The following is an 18,086-nucleotide window of genomic DNA, read 5'->3' as shown; positions in this document are numbered from 1 at the left end:
GAAGAGGGCCCTCACCCTCATGCTAGCACCCTGATCTCAGACTTCCTAGCCTCTAGAACTGTGAGAAATAAAAGCTTGTTTTTTAAGCCACCCCATCTATGGTATTTTGTTGTAGCAGCTGAGCAGACACCTGACTAGAACAAAAAACTGACCTCCCCTGAGCAAGAAGGAATTCTGCCAGCAGACGGCATTTGGACTTGAAAGACAGCATCGGCTCTTGTGTGGGGGTCCAGCTTCCAGACTACCCTGAAGATATTGGATATGCCAGCCTCCATAATCACACGTGCCAACTCCTTAAAATAAACCTCTCTGTGTATACACATCCTATTGGCTCTGTTTTTCTGGAGAAGTCTGACTAATGTAGTCACTTTGGAAAACAGTTTGGTGATTTCTTAAAAAGTTAAACATTCACCTTTCACATGACTTAGTCATTCCATTTACCTAAGAGAAATAAGCACACATTCATGCAAGGACTTGTATATGGATGCTTATAGCATCTTTATTTCTAATACCTGCAAAACAGAAACCTCTCAAAATATTCATTAATAGGTGAATTGATAAACTGTGGTACATCCATATAATGGAGTCATACTTAGCAATAGGAAGGAATACTGTTACCCACAACATGATAAATCTCAAATAATTGTGCTGCATGATTTCTCTTACATAAAATTCTAGAGAATACAAACCTGTCTATAGGGTCTGAAAGCAGTTCGGTGGTTGCCAGGAGATGGGAGTGGGGATGGAAGTTCTGAAGGAGCATGAGGAAACTTTTGGAAGTGATGGATGTGTTCATTATCGTGATTGTGGCAGTGGTTTCACACGTCAAAAACCATCAAATTGTACACTTTAAATATGTGCAGTTTATTGCATGTCAGTTACACCCCAGTAAAGCCGTAAGTGCCCCCCAAACAACAACGACAACAAAGCAGATGCAGACCATACCTTCCTGGTACTCACTGTTAGTGGGATAATAATCGCTAATATTTGCAGAGCTCTTCGTATGTGCCCTGAGCCTCTATATGTCATTTCTTTCAGCATTATTATTTCCTTTTAATAGAGGAGAAAAGTGAGCTTAGAGAGGTTAAATAACTTGCCTAACTTCTTTAACTTCACCTCTCTATCCAGAAATGTGAGACCAGAGCCACTGACTATGGACACTGACTCCACAGCCGTTCTCATGTGGGGCTGAGTATAGGGGAGAGCAAAGAGGGGCGACAAGCGCACAAATGAGCCTGGGACAGAAACACAGCCTGGCGTGCCAAACTCAGGAGCCAAACCTTTATCCTTCAATTCCATGTGTCAAGTCAAGGGTTGCTGTCCTTCAGCCAGATAAGATGAGAATCAGCAAAAATGGATTGAAATGAAGGATAAAAGAATGGGGATAAGAAAGGGATGGAGAGAAGGGAGGGAGGAAGGAAGGTGCAAGCCAGCTCATATCCTCAAGGAATTTAAGTGATAATTTAAACATAAAAAAGCACACTTCTTGTAGGGCTGGGGAGAGTGGGCTGAGATACACAATCTGGAGGCCCAAGGCCTTGATGGATGCGGCTGATGAGGGGTGGGTGGTTGTGAGGCTCAACTGCTCACACTCCTACCTAGTAATTCATTTTCTTTGGTACCCACGTCTGAAGGGCAGTTGGGGAAATTCACTCTAGTTTTACAGGAATCAGGAATGACCTCTACCACTGGAAGATGATGGATAAAGTGGGAGGACAGAGGGGGATTCAGTCAATGTTTCTTGGAATTTCCTTGGAAATGCTGAAGATACCTTAGGAGGAAAACTTTGTGGACGTTGAGATCATAGCATAATTACCACTCAGAGTACAGATGCTTACTCACAATGGATAATTCCAATGACCTAGAGGGAAATTACTCACATTGGGACAATACAGAGAGAATATCTCAATTATAGCATTTTATTACTATTATAAGTTATAAATGTGTTTAACTTATTGGAAATGTAATAGTATGGCTCCCCAAAATATAATTCTTTTCTTTCAAAAACACAAATACGCTTATTTTTCTGAAGACACCAAGAGACACATTCTGAGTCATGGACTTAAGACAGTCTGTTATGGACTAAAAGTTTGTCCCCCCTGGATTCATGTGCTGAGGCTCTAACTTCCAATGTGATAGTATTGAGAGGTGGGGCTTTGGGGAGGTAATTAGGTCATGAGGGTGGGGCCCTCATATGGGGTTAGTGCCCTTATAAGGAGAGACACCAGAGATTCCTCTCTCTCTCCACCAGGTGAGGACATAGTGAAAATGCAGCTGTCTGCAGGCCAGGAAGAGAGCTCTCACCAGGAACTGAATCAGTCGGATCCTTGATCTGGGACTTCCAGCCTCCAGAACTGTGAGAAAATAAGTGTCTATTGTTTAAGTCCCCCAGTTGTGGTATTTTGTAATGACAGCCCCAGCAGATGAAGACACAAGATTACTGCAATTCATTCATTAATAAAGCAAATGGAATCTCTTCAAACATCTTAGCTCAACCTACCTGCATAGGAGACAAAGTGACAGGAAGAGACTCCCTAACATACCTGTGACTTAAGGTGAAGCTTCACGTTTGTGACTTTTAATGGACTCAGCTATAAAATGAGGGGCTGAATTCACATGCCCTTAGCCCATCTGGTTCCTAGGGAATCCGTCAGACTGCCCTTCTGTTTACTGTTGGTTGAGTTGTTATGACCTCTATTTCTTCTCAGCCTTAAGGGGTGACAAAGAGACAGGACGATTTCAGTTTTCTATTTCTGGAGGGTTCTCATCTATCTGCAAGTTTTATGTGATTTCTTACCTTTAAGAACAGATTTTCCTGGGACTTCCCTGGTGGTCCAGTGGTTAAGACTCCATGCTGCACTTCCACTGCAGGGGGTGTGGGTTTGATCCCTGGTTGGGGACCTAAGATCCCGCATGCCATGCAGCACGGCCAAAAAAAAATTTTTTTCCCTAAGGTTGAAGCTGATGGAAATAGCTTCCTGCGGCTTTGGAGCAATCATGAACGGTTAATATGTGAAGTGCCTTAGGGCAAGTTTATCTGCCAGACAACTAGTTCTAAGTTCTTGAAGAGCTAAAGCACTAGGGCTAGTTCAGTGACACCTGCTGTCTCTGCTCTGATTTAGAGCTGTTTGTGGTGAGGCGTGCCAGCAACAGGTGTGGAGGCCTCACCTGTCATCAAAGGTAAGTGGGCAAGGCCAACTAGGCCATGCAAAATTGTTCGTGTGTATGGTTGTTCCAGCTCCCCTTTGAACGGCTGTCCGGGGAAGGGCTAGATGGACACTGGAGCCATCTGGCCATCTGGGTGGGTGGAGGAAGGTGGAGTGTTTCATGGAATTTCACAGTCCCCTTGACAGGCATAACCTGAGCCATTAGACTGATCTCATCCATCTTGATGTTATTTCTCTCAACAAGCAATAACCTTAGCTTTCCATGGCTTGTGGTTTCTGTAAGCTGGGAATGAATTCCTTGACTCTGAGTGAAGGTGTCCAATTGGAAACAGTAAAAAAAATATTTAGTCCATAAAGACATTTTGTCATCAGGGAGTGCCCTGAATTTGGAAGAGTCCAGTGGATAAAAGTCACTTTGGAAATCTGTGTGGAGCCAGAGGAGTGATTCGTCAGCCACTCAGGCATTCTTATAACCAACATTTATTAAGCATCTGTTGTGTACTAGACCCTATGCAACAAATGTCAGATATCAGAGGTGAACATATACAGGTCTTGTTTTTAAGGAACTCATGTATTAGTAAGAGAGATGAAAGCATGAACTGTTAGATTTTTTAAAATTAATTTTTATTGGAGCATAGTTGCTTTACAATGTTGTGTTAGTTTCTGCTGTACAGCAAAGTGAATTAGCTATATATATACATATATCCCCTCTTTCATTGAGTAGAATTCCCTGTGCTATACAGTAGGTTCTCATTAGTTATCTATTTTATAGATAGTATCAAGAGTGTATATATGTCAATCCCAATCTCCCAATTCATCCCACCCCTGCCTTTCCCCTCCTTGGTGTCCATATGTTTGTTCTCTACGTCTGTGTCTCTATTTCTGCTTTGCAAATAAGATCATCTATACCATTTTTCTAGATTCCACGTATGTGTTAATATATATTTGTTTTTCTCTTTCTGACTTAGTTCACGACTTAGTTCACTCTGTATGACAGTCTCTAGGTCCATCCACGTCTCTGCAGATGACCCAACTTCATTCCTTTTTATGGCTGAGTAATATTCCATTGTATATATGTACCACATCTTCTTTATCCATTCTTCTGTTGATGGACATCTAGGTTGCTTCCAAGTCCTGGCTATTGTAAATAGTGTTGCAATGAACATTGGGGTGCATGTGTCTTTTTGAATTAACGTTTTCTCTGGGTATATGCTCAGGAGTGGGATTGCTGGGTCATATAGTAGCTCTATTTTTAGTTTTTTAAGGAACCTCCATACTGTTCTCCATAGTGGCTGTATCAATTTACATTCCCACCAACAGTGCAAGAGGGTTCCCTTTTCTCTACACCCTCTCCAGTATTTATTGTTTGTAGATTTTTTATGAACTGTTAGATTTAATCACATGAAATTGCAGCCATTCAACCACTTTGGTCTATTAAAAACTGACAATTTCATGTGGTTCAATCAGATGCTATTGTGTCTTCTGTATAACAGGCTATGGGAACAGAGGAATGAGTGGTTAATTTACATGTTGGATCGTTGTCAAAAGGCTTTACTGAGGAGATAACATTTAACCTTGGCCTGAAAGGGGGAATAAAATTTTGAAAATATTGTAAAAGGTGAGGTGAGAGGAAGTAAGTTGGATTTATGCCATAAATACTTATTGAGCGTCTACTATGTGCAGGATGGTATCACACGCTTACGATACAGTGTTCAGCCTATACAGTTGAAAGTCTCTGTCTCCCTGGAATTTACATTCCAAAGAGGGATCCTGGGAATAAACACCTAATTAATTATTTAATTACAGTTCTGATTGGTGCTAAGAAGAAGCAAGTCTGCTAGGAGAGCAAGTTACAGGGGCCTGACCTGACCTGTGGATTCTCCAAGATAAAAAGGAATTAGCCAGAAAGAGATATGGGTGGAGGAGAGCATTCCAGACAGACGAACTGCATGTGCAAAGGCCCTGCAGCAGGCCAAGGGAGCAATGTTTCACCTCTCAGATTTTAATGATCCTAAGAGTATATGTCTCTATGATATGATCCCATTCCCAGGGGCTCTGACACTTGGTAAACACACAGGAGAAGACCCGGGTTCTAAGGTGTAGCCAAATCACTAACAAGGTGACTTGGGTGAAGATATCTTGGCCAGGAGCTATCTGTTTGGAAGGAAAATTAATTAATAAAATAAAAAATGAATGAAAATGAAAGCAAAACAAATAATTAAGGATATTGATTTTTTTCCCCAATTGTTCAAGTTTTCAACCTCCTTTTCAGATCCCTGCTGATTCTCCTTACGCCTGAAGCCCGGATAGCCTTAGAAGAAATAGGCTTAAAACCCGTTGGGAGGTTTAACCTGAAAGCGTGTCAGAGTCGCCCACCTGGGTGGGGCACAGGCTGATTTCAGTGCCCTCCCATTTGGACACGTGTGGACCACTTCTGAAAGGCTCAGCCCTCTGCCACAGGCTTTACCAACAGACTCCACACGGAGGGAGTGCCCTCGGGGTCTGACCAGCTGAGGACACAGCTGAACCGGGCCTGGGCTGCTGGCAGAGGTGAGGAAAGGAATGGTGATGGGATGGAGAGGCCGGGGGCTCATGCCACCTGACAGTCCCTCTGCATATTTCACAGCTTTTCTTTGTGTTTGGCATTGTTATTAATTTAAACACACCTTTGCAAATACAGTTTTTAAAAAGGAGGCTGGGCTTCCCTGGTGGCGCAGTGGTTAAGAATCTGCCTGCCAATGCAGGGGACACGGGTTCGAGCCCTGGTCTGGGAAGATCCCACATGCCGCGGAGCAGCTGGGCCCGTGAGCCACAATTACTGATCCTGTGCGTCGGGAGCCTGTGCTCTGCAACGAGAGGCCGCGATAGTGAGAGGCTCGCGCACCACGATGAAGAGTGGCCCCCGCTCGCTGCAGCTAGAAAAAGCCCTTGCACAGAAACGAAGACCCAACACAGCCATAAATAAAAATAAATAAATAAATAATTTTTAAAAAATTAATTAAAAAAAAAAAGAACATTAGGAATCTTTCCAAATCTTTAAAAAAAAAAAAAAAGGAGGCTATTATTTTTTCATGTGCTTTAATATATGCTTGTGAAAATTTTTCACCTGCAGATTTAGTTCCTCATGGACAATATCCAGCACAGAGCCTAGAGGCAGAGCCTCCTCAGACCAATTAGCCAAATCAGCCAATTCCTCGCAGAAAATCCCTGACTTCATTTTTGAACTCGAATAAGTTTCCTCGCATCCCCGTGACAACTGTCTCGCTTCTGAATCCCGATTCTTACAGAGAATCATAAGACCTTCATCTGACCTTGTCGCCTGGGTGAAGTAAGGGGCCTCTACCTCCAGTATTTTCTAAGGACATTTCCCTCTGTCCCTGTCCGGGGCTCTCTGGAAGGAGAGGTGTGGTGCCCTGGAGGCTTTCACCCTTGTGAGCTTCAGGATGGGTGAGGGGCGTGCAGTTTTTTTATAAAGTGGGAGAAGGATGGCTGGGGTAAAAAATCGTTGAGAAATGTGAAGTACAGGTCTATTCTTAGGCAGAAAAAAATACAAATTTAAATCGAGCATCTGAAAATTAATTTCCTCAAGACGGTCAATGCCTGAAGAGCCCCTGGAAAAATGTTCTTGTACCCCTTTTGCAGAATACTGATTTAAAAACAACTCTTGTCGGCCAACTTGGTCCCTGAGCCCTCTGTTCATTTAGTGTTTAGAACGCGGCCACTCACCTCTCCCCAAAGTTTACTAAATCCACTTCTCTCCGTTTAGAAGAGTGTGCACCTGGAGGACAAACCATCCCGAGGTGAAGTTGCCCTGATGCCTGCAGGCTGCAGGCTCCTGTCCCATACAGATTCCCGGCCCTGAGCTTCTGAAGACGGGATCGGCCTCAGGTAAGTCCTGTGGCGGAGCTGGTGGGCTTAATGGAGCGCCAGTCTGTCTCCATGACAACAGAACAAACGGTGTATTTTATAGAGTCAGTTTTGCTCTGGCTAAAAGAACCTCAACCTGTCCAGCACTGATTTTATAGGTCTAGAAACCGAAGCCAGAGATATGGGGGGGTTGGCGTTCCCCAAATCTCACTGTTAGCAAGTGGCAGAACTGGGCTGGAAGTTGATTCCCCAAAACCAGGGCTACCCCGAGGAAATGAAACACTGGTTGGCATCACAAAGATAAAACAAATGGGTTCACTGACCAGACCTTTCACATTTTCCTCGCTGCCCTGGTATCTTTTAGATACAGTTGTGATTTCTTCATCTTGGAAGCCAGATGGTCATGGACCTCCCCCGGATTTTAAGAGGAATCACAGCTAGAGATGTCTGGAAGGGTTTTTTGGCTATGACTTTCCTAAGAATAAGTTTTTTAGAATTTCTATCACCTTCCAGGTGGGCACACGGTCCCCAGGATTCCTTCTGGACTTGGGCTGCAGAGGAGCCTGAAACTGAAGTCCTTCAAATCATTCCAAATTGCAGGCACTTGAAAATAAATGTCTTTTAAAACTTGAGCAATGTTTGCCTCACCTCTGGGGCTTTTCTCGGTTAATTCAGACTTGATGGCTTATTCCCGCTTTGCACCTGCTGGAAATTCCAGAGGATCAGCAGTCCAGCCATGACCAACCACCAGTTAAAGACCCCAGCCAGCTGCACTTGACTCAAACATTAGGTAGCCTTCCACGGTTCTGGGAGAGGCCAACATAAATCCCTGTGCTGAGTGGGACTCCGGAGATGGGGGGAAGCCCAGTCCTGTAGCCTCTTGGTTGGGACTCATCACCTCGCCATACCTCTGTCCAAAATGATCCTGAGCTGTAGCAGAAGTCAGCATAATGATCCATCTGAAGCTTAGTCTGTGGAGGGCGCAGACGAATCAAGTCTCTCGAGCTGGAAAAAAGCAGAGAAATGAATTACTGGTGAATTTAGGAAGACTAGAGAGTTCATCAGTGTAATCAGAAACCATTTTAGCATCCAAATTAGCAATCTCATTTCCTGAGTCCATTGGGTAATTACTTCTCTTCATTTTAGAAGTGCCTATAATAAACCCCTTAAAAAATAAATTCAAGTAACTTTGCAGAAAAATAAGAATCCAAATGGATATGAAACTTAATTATCTACAGTCTAAAAATATTAGAATGAGTAAGGATGTTAGAGATGCTCTGTATTCAACTATACGTCAATAAATTTTTTTTTTTTTTGGCCGCACAGCGAAGCATGTGGGACCTTAGATCCCTGACCAGGAATCGAACCCGCACCCCCTGCATTGGAAGCGTGGAATCTTAGCCACTGGACTGCCAGGGAAGTCCCTCAATACAATTTTCAAAAATAAAAAAAATTAAAAAAATTTAAAACCCCAAAAGAAATGCTCTGTAAAATGGAGATAATATACACACCACATAGAATTGTGCTGCAGATGAACTGTCACAATGACCATGAGGCATTTGGCCAGAGCCTTGTTTATACAGCTCTGATTTCATCTAATTCAGCCTGTCATTTTATAGACGGAGGACCTGAGGCCTGGGGAAACTTCCTTGTCTATGGTCAGAAAGCTGCTGTGAGCTGACCGGGTCCTGGGCTGACACCCAATTTACAGTCCTTTCTACTTTACATGCTTCCAACACCCAGCCAGTGTAAATCAGCACATTTTGGCTTAACCCTTTAAACTCCAGAAAGCGCTGAGGGAGATAAGATTTCTCGAAGACTTCTGGTGTGTGTGTCACAAAAGTTGCTTGAGGCTGCTGGACGACTCACGTGGAAGCTTTGGTTTCCTCCTGAACCTTCTGCCTTCCTGTTGGTTACAAGCTGCTTTCACATCAGCCTGAGGCCTGATTGGAGAAGTGCTGGCTTAGGGGTATGACACATGCTTGAAACACGTATCAGGGTCCTTCTGGAAGGAGAACTGGGGAGAAGGTGGTAAAGGCTTATAAGATGGGGGATGTTTTAAAAAACAGAAGCTACGGAGCCTTCTCTCTTTTACCCCAAATTTCTAGAAATCTCACCTACAATGGATATTTATTTTGGCCTTTCTCAGAATCATTCAAGCCCATTTTATATCAGAATTTAGAGGAGCTGGCTAAGGGGAGAATATTAATTGTGAAAGCATGGGGATGACTGGCCGGGTCCATCCTGCTGGAATTTCCACCAGGGGCTCAGTAACTGACAAGCAGAGGTAGATCACTCAATTCATATGCTATTACAACTTTGCATAATAACACATAAATCTTACAAATTTTCTTTACCTTAAAGCCATCAAACACACTGATGATATAAATGTATTTTTCCTAAACATAATTAGAATACGTTATTACTAATATATTCTCTTAAATTCACTCCCTTAAAAGTGGTTCATCTTTCTCCCTGTTAATTGAATTTGACTATTTTCACAGTTTTATATCCTTTCTACTCTAGTTTATATTTAGCTACTATTTAAAAAATTCCTTTATTCCTGTATGTTAGTTATTTCTTCTGTCTTTCTTCTTTCCCCTAGTACTGTTTTAGATTTAAAAACATACATTTTGGGGGGATTGGAGAAGGAAGGCTGAAAAGTGTACTTGTTCAGCCAGACTTATCCAACCATGGGCATTTATTCTTCACAACGTTCCATCCTGTCTTTTGAGATGTGTGTGTGTGGTGTGTGTGTGTGTGTGTGTGTGTGTGTGTGTGTGTCTATGGTCTATATCTGTATCTATGTATAGGAAAGCTGTGATACATCAGCTTTTTTAAAAAGATGGATAAATTGTATGTATTTATAATTTTGCATTCTGCTTTTGGTTTTCGAATGTCAGCTGAGGCCTCCCTGCCTCTTTTGAGATTGGACACAATGCGCAGGAACTTCCCAGCCCCATTGCCTATGGATTTCCAAAGTTCTCCCCAACATCTCTCTGCACTTCTGGGGAGCGGGCAGAGTGGAGTTTGTGCTGTTAAGGCCTCTTCTGCTTCTGGGAATTCCCTGGTGGTCCCGTGGTTAGGACTCGGCGCTTTCACCGCTGTGGGTCCTGGTTCAATCCCTGGTCAGGGAACTAAGATCCCACAAGCCATGCGGTGAGGCCAAAAGGCAAAAAAAAAAGGCCTCTTCTGCTTCTTGGCTACTCCTTTCCTTCCCGTAACTTTGTCTCCATTTACAGCCCATAAAACGCTGTCTGTTCTGTGATCAAATAGACCCAAACCTCCAGTTATGAAGGTAAGCAGGGAAGACCCTCTAAGAATGCATCCATGTTGAAATGAGTCCCCGACAGCGATCAGAGCGTCCTAGCATTGTGCTGTTGATATCGAGTCATGTGGGCGAGAAAAAAAATGTTCCTACCATTTATTGAAACTGTGTGTGCTTATGGAGCTCCCGCCAGCCACGCTAGCTAGGTATCATAGAAACCCCAGAGACCCCTAGTGAAGACGCCTGTGAGCAGCAAATATTTTGAGGCAAAATGTTGAACTAAAACGAGGGGTGGGCAGACCATCAAGATGGGAAACTGCACCCCTGTGGCTCCGTTTCTTTCCTGTCCTAAAACTGACAGGAAAGGTGTACTATCACCAACTATGAAAATTCCTAACAGGACTGCAAATTAAAGAGATGACTTTGGTTAGCTAGAAATTATTAGGAATTTCTAAAAGACATTTGATAGAGAGAAGCAAAGTTAAGCGAGAAGCCAGTCCCCGCAACATTCCGAGGAGTGGTCTCCAAACAACCAAGTAAAGATGGTACCGGCAGTAGAAGTGGCAGCCGGCACAAGGAGTGGGTCCTGAGCCCCCATCTGGCGACTGCACATTCTACATCCACGGGTGTGTGTAAATGCGCCAGGAGGGGTCTGGGATTGGGTGGGCTTGTCAAGTGGGACTTAAGCTATACCTTCCTTTTAAAAAATGTTTATTTTACATTGCAAACTTAAACATATAATTGCTCATTTTAAGGGGGAAATTTTCTCTGGGATTTTAAAAAAGAAGCAATCGCATTCCGTTAAAGGGATTCAGGACGAGCTTCACGCTGGAGGCAGGATTCTCCCTACGACTTGAAGCAGAGATGACGGAAAGAGCATGCGGGAGCGGGTGGAGATGGGGAGTGAGGAGCTCGTTAGGGTGTGGTGAGCAAGCCGGGAACTAGATGTGTGAGGGGGCAGGGCTGCAACATAGGCTGAGGAGGACTTGGGGGCCAGATTCGCTCGTGTTTACTGTACTCTGTGCACAAAGCAGAGTGGGAGATTTTTGAGCAGGGCAGTTACAGTGTATGACTTCTACTCTGGCACAGGTGTGTGTCCCAGGTGGGTGCAAACCGAAGCAAAGCTCTAACTGGGAGCTAGTAAAAGGCTAATGCGGACAGTTGCCTCAAATTCCCTAATGCCTCGCTCCCGACAATGCCAACAGGAATAGGGAAGGAGGAGAGGCATTTGCAATAGACTCTGATAGTGTTTGCCCTGGGATGGAGGAAGAGAGCGGAGAATGGAGAGAGGAAGGCTGGAGACACACAGCATGGTCCAATCCTGCAGTTGCATCTGGGAGGTGAAGGCAGACATGCCCCTGAATTTAATTACCGGACAGTGGGAGGTGACCTGTGACAGAGCAATTCCAGCAGGTGGTGGGGGTCAGGGTGCAGAGCTGGGGGGAGAGTGGGTGCTGTGAGGGCGCCTCGGTTGCATTGTTTAGCACCTTGGTAGTGATGGGAAGGAGAGAGAGGCCACCAGAGGGGAAAGCTGTTTTAGGAATACTCTCCTTTCTGAAAGACCCTTGACCTCACCCACTCTCCTACCTTCCTTCTTGTCTCACTGTGCACTCCACTCTTTTCAGAAAAGATCGAAGGCTAGGAGAGGCAGTTGGAGGGTTGGGGTCACATTGTACATTTTCCCAAATCTGACTCCCTAGGTTACAAACTGCTCCTTGAACAACTGCCAGCCGCGATGGGACCAGAGATGCCGAGATGATGGGATGGACGGGATGGGATTCTGCATTCTCAGACTTCCTCCTTCCTCCTCCCCAGGACCCCTGCTCTGAAAAATCATCCTTGGCATGACGTACAGTGAGTCAGCTGTTCAGCGGACAAAACTACTTCAGAGCTTGAAAGTAAAATAAAAGGTTGGGTTGAGAGTTTAGGGTGGGGGAGTTCGGACTTGAGATTTCTCTCTCCAATTTATTACAACATCCAGACTAGAGTCCAGGCCCCGGGAGCTAATCACCATAATGAGAGGCACTCAACTGTTTTGTTTCTGAATAGCGTTTAACAGGGCAGCAAATTTGGAAAGCATCACTTTTTTCCTTAGGGAGTGATAAAATGACCTATTTGTTATGAGTGGATTAATGAGTACAGACTAGCTGGTAGACTCGTACAAGCAGGACACATTTTATAATAGTATGAATGTCTACACGCAGGTCTAGCGGCATCACAGGAAGAAGCAGAGGCATCCAAATGTTAGATTTTATAAAGCAGGAAGCAGGAGGTCGCTCACGGCGTTTGATTTGGAACCAAAGCCGCCCACATAATGTGGCCTTGATGCAAGGTGGAATTGAAGGTTGATTTCACCACCTTCAGGACCTTCAGTCACCTGCCTGCCAAAAACTCCCAAGGAAAGGAGGCAGGTGAGAACAGTTGGGCAGCACTGTCCTCTCCAGCCAGCGTTTGGGGAAGATGTAAGGACAGAGACCGGGCTCTCTCTGGAGGTCTCTCCATCCCTCCTATAGGATGTGGGTCATAAAAGCCTGAGCTCCCTGTAGAGTGGATTTGTTTGTTTTGTTTTGTTTTGTTTTGGGGCCAACAATAAGAAATACTGACATACAAATTGTACGAGGCAGAGAAGGGGGAGGCGATTCCCCACCTTCCTCTCCCCAACCCCGCCGCCCTGTCTCCGGCTGGTGGCCCCCATGGCTGAACCCAGCGGAACCCTGCTGCTACGGCGGCTTGAGAAGCACAGCCCGCAGGGTCGGCCCCCGAGAGACGGAGCAGATGGGGTGTGAGGAGCAATGTGTAGTCGACCAGCAGGCCCAGGACCGGCCCAGAGATGTGTCGCCTCATTGTTTCAGCTCATTTAGCACAGTTCAGCTACTTTGAGTTTTCGACAGGGTCTCACCCTGCCTTTCATTTCCTTCCCCTCTAGGGCTCTTCCCTCCTTTGCCGTGTTTTCCTTCTATTTCTGATCCTTTCAAGATTTCTTGGTTATGAAGAAGCAAAACCGTTGTCTTCTGGGACACAGGCTCATTTCTCAATTTCTGGGGAAAGCACTTCGTGGGAAACTAACGCATGGATAGAGGCCGGTTGTGAGGCAGACAGGGCGAAAGAGCCCGTGTTGGCGTCAGCGCAGGTCGGGCTGATGCAGAGGTGGACCAGGAGACGCCCGCGGAGGGGAGGGTTAGCAGAGGAGACCTAATCAAAGCTGTGAAGGAGACGGGACTTGTCTCCCATCGGCCTTTCCTTTTTAGGAACCAGTGCTTCTTTGCTGTTCTGTCCTCCCACTGCCCTCAACCCTCTTAAACAGAAGCCCAGAGCTAAACCCAAGCAGGCTTGCAAACAAACACAAACAAATCTTTGCTTTGCGCTGAGACGAGACCATTGGTGCCTCACCGTGAATTCGGTTCCCATCCCTCTCCCAGGGGACTTGCATTGAGCGTTTCACCTCAAATTATGAAATGAAACGCCTTGTGCGCTGTTAAGGAGATGTGAGGTGCGGGGAGTCTGTGTCACCCCTTGAAGCCTATCAGCTGCTTGTGTGCAGGGCAGGTTCTGGTCGGGGACGTGGGCAACGGAGAAGGGCAGGCAGCAAGAGGGAGGCGACGCTGACCGTCCTGGGGGCAGGCATCAGGCTGCGCTCTGGACCGAGCCTCCTGCTCTCTGGCCTCTTGGGTTTAAGTCAGAGGTCTCCTGAGCGCTGAAAAACTAGGTGGAGCAGGATATCTGTGTCAGATCAGAAAATGAGGTCAGTAAAGCCTTAGTGAGCCTCTGATGAGGTTGGAGTGGAGCTAGAAACCGTGCCACCCAGAGCGCCTGGTGGGTTGAGTTTGTCCTGCAGACCAGAGTGGGCATGAGAGCCAAGGAAGGCAGAGGGGAAAAATAAAGGAGCTGAGTGATAAAGTTATGTAAAGAAAAACAGAAGAGAAAAACATGGCCTAATCCAAAAAGAACCCACTTACATTTTGATTTCATGTAATATACTTCCTGCTCCACAATGAGAAGTCCCATCCTCCCCCGTGCTATGTGATACCAGGCAGGGCGAAATCCCTGAGCCCTGGTCGGAACAGCTCTCAGAAAAACATCTGCGTGGATTTGCTGGCTTTCCTTAAACAAGGGCCAGCTCAGCTCCTCCAGGGCCGTGTGCAGCAAAGCTGACGACAGGCTCTGCAAGGAAAATACAAGAAGTTCTCCCTCGGTTACAAGGGGCTCTCTCCTTCCAGACCAGGCTGCAGAGAATCCTCTGGGGGTGACGGCAGTTCAGGTGAGGAGTGAGGGGCTTGAGTGGTGACGACCTTAAACCAGACCTTGGTTTAGGCACCCAGGTCCTGCCCCCTCTCCCCCCCCTCCCCACCCCCAGACAACAGGGCCCAGGAGGTTCTTGCTACAGGATGTGGCTATGGAGGTTGGGCAGGGGGGGAAAGGTGGGCTGGGGAGTGGGGTAGGGGGGTGTCGAGTGAGACCGAGCCTGCTGCCTGGGTCATCGTTGGAACAAGGAGTAAATTCTGCTCAAGTTATGCGATAAACCAATCAATTTCTGTCTTGGGAAGTGAGAACATGTGGTGCCCCCAGTGAGGGGGCGCCTGTCAGGCCCAGACTCTGCCCTGAACCTCAGTGGGCAATGCTTTCCATGAAGACTGCTCCGCATCTCAGGTGTGGCCGTGCTGAGTCCTAGAGCTGTACAGATGGGAGGCCTTGCTGGGCTACATCCACACTCAGCCCCAGAGGTGATCTGAGCATGCAGTTGAAGTCCACTAATATGATCTTGTAAAAAAGATTTCCACTGCGAGGTGAGGCTCAACTGCTGTGGCTTCTTGAGACCACGTTCTTCCGTGTATGTGTCCAGCTCGCTCTCGTATCTATATCGGCTTCTAAAATGCTTTCTCTGCTTTAACACCTTGAGCATTTTTTTTTTTTTTTTTTTAAGGTAAGAAGTGGATTTATTTAGAGAGAAACACACTCTACAGACAGAGTGTGGGCCATCTCAGAAATCAAGAGGCCCCAGGGTACGGGGTGGTTAGTTTTTAATGGACTGGGTAATTTCTTTTTTTGTTTGTTTTTTAACTTCCTAAATTTTATTTATTTATTTTTTATACAGCAGGTTCTTATTAGTTATGTATTTTGTACATATTAGTGTATACATGCCCATCCCAATCTCCCAGTTCATCCCACCACCACCACCTAACCCCCTACTTTCCCCACCTTGGTGTCCATACGTTTGTTCTCACAAACGTATGGACACAGATGTAGAGAACAAACGTTTGAACATTTTCTTAAATGTGACCAGTCTGAGTAGCTGGAGCAGAGGGACGGTGGAACACTCTAGATCATCCTCTCCAGTCAGTGGTGCTTCCCAGAGGACCGCCATCTCGGTGGCCTGGAGCCCTGAACCTCGGCCCAGTCCGCTTTGTCCTGAGAGCCCACGGAGCCAGCTTCTTCCCTTGGCCTGATATTATCCTCCCCTGGCGGTGAGCAAGCGGGTGTGACATTCAGAGGGCCTAGATATTGGTAATCTTGACCTAACTGGCCTTGATATGACTTAGCCACTCGTGCTTTGGAACGAAAGTGGTCCTGGTGAGAAAGCCGGGGGTGGAGACTGGAGTGATACTCTGAGAACTTGTCCGGTTCTATATCTCTTGCTGGCTTAGAGGCCGGTGGATCCCAGGAACTGATCTCTCATGCTTCCTCCTAATCCCATTTTTGAGGAACACGCAAAAATGTTGGCCATGTGATTCAGCATACAAATCACATCTTAGGTAATAATTCCAGGACATATGACTAGAAAACTAGTGATAACAAAGAAATGCCTACTAAGCATTTAACAATAGATCTTAGACGTGGCCATGAGATGGGCTTCATCCGTTGCCCTGTTTCCACCTGTCCTAAGATTTCCAGAGAGAGAGAGAGTGATTGGAAGTAAGATTATGGCTCTTAAGTGAAGGATCTACTTTTCTCTAATTGGTTAGACCTTAAAGGAAGGATTTATGTTCATATGAATTGTGCAGAAAGGAATTTTAACAAATAGGCAGTGGGAGACAACATAGACTGAGAGCATAATTCAGAGAAGAAAAGGCTTTCCAGGAAGGACTCACATACACTGCAAACTCTCCAGTCACAAGAAAGTCCTCTGTGTACTGGAGTGCCCTAGTGAGTGCATTGGATGCATTTATTCATACCGTTAGTAACTAGTCCATAGCTTGTCCTCCCATTGCTAATAACAGAGACCTGAACTGCCCTGAAGCCACACCTTGCTGGATCTCCAGGGTTTCTCAGCCTCAGCACAGTGACATTTCGGGCTGGATCGTTTATTGTTGGGGGAAGGGTGTCCTATGCATCATAGGATGTTCAGCTGCGTCCCTGCCCCTACCCACTAGATGCCTCTGGCACCCCTCTCCCAGTCACGCAACCAAAAAGGTTTCCCGACCTTGCCCCGTTGTTCCCAGGGGACGAAATCCCTCCTCTCCCCCATGGTGAGAACCAACGAGGTAGAGGAATGACATCTTTTTTCTCCAATGTTTCCCAACAATTAAGTTAGCTCTTTGGGGAGCCCAGAGGGACAGAAGGCATCATTCTGCATAATACCGATCCCCAGCAGGCTGACGGAGGGAGGAGCGCGGACCACATGTGTGCCCCGAGTTAACGACTCCCGTCTGGGGGTGGAGGTGTGAAAGGTCACCGTGACAGCAGTCACGCCCACTCCCACCCCCAGCTCCTGGGTTTCCCATGAACAAACCCCATCAAGTGCTGAGTGAGCCAGATCCTGCTGAGGCTGTGAGAAAACAGGCATTCTGGATTCAGAACATTAAAACAACTCTTTGGCAACAGGCAATGACTAGAGCAGAGATGAATAATGACATGTCCCCCTGGAAGAATCCCTCTTATTTTCATAGGAATGATGTCTTTGTGTGCTGAGGCAGAGGCACGGGGGAAAGTGCTGTCTACATACAAAATGCTCCCCAAACACATGACGTGATCCCAAAAACTCTGGAGAGGAGGATATAACTTCAAAAACAAAAACAAAAACAAACAAAAAAAAAAGCAAAACCCTCTTGGCTTTGTAGATAGAGCTGATACTTCCTCTATATTGAAAAAAAAATGCTTCTGTGGTCAGTCACATCTGAATGCTGTTGGGTGAGGTAACCCTGGGGTTTCCATGGAGACATGTTTTCCAGTGGTGCCTGCATCAGGACACTTCGCTGTGCTGCTTCTCATCTGCAGCTGAGCCCCTGGATGCTGAGGGAAGAAAGTCATGCCCCAAACTGAGACACACCCCAAAGGGGAAGAAAGCCGTGGCACCAGGGAGACTTTCCAAACCCTTTCTATCTGCGGACCTCAGAGTCCCATTTGTGCATAAGGAGACCGATCTGGGGACAGCAGTGGTTTCTGAGCTTGCAGTGAAGGTAAGACAGAGACGGGGTAGAGTGGAACGTGCATGAAGACCAGGCATGTGAGACTCACTCCGCCCACTGGTGCTCAAGTCCAAAGAGGCGTCTGCTTTGAACTCTCCCTTTGAAGTGGGAGCTGGCCCTTGCTGCCAGCATTCTGGGTTCTCCATAGTGGAGACATTTCTGTTGCCACAAATAGATTAGAAAAGGCTTTTGACAGTAACATTTGGCTGGATTCAAGGACTCTGAAATCTCCTGGAGTAAGATTCATGAGCAGTCAGGCCGTGAGGCTAATCCATGAATGTCACGCACTTTATGGTAGGACTCAGCATGGCAGGTTTTCACAAGGAGCAATATTTATGTGACCCAGACAGGTGCCTACACAGCTTGAGATGCAACTCAGGC

This window comes from Balaenoptera ricei, chromosome 8 (genome assembly GCF_028023285.1).
Source record: "Balaenoptera ricei isolate mBalRic1 chromosome 8, mBalRic1.hap2, whole genome shotgun sequence".
NCBI lineage: Eukaryota > Metazoa > Chordata > Mammalia > Artiodactyla > Balaenopteridae > Balaenoptera > Balaenoptera ricei.
Note: the sequence above shows the minus strand (reverse complement) of the source record.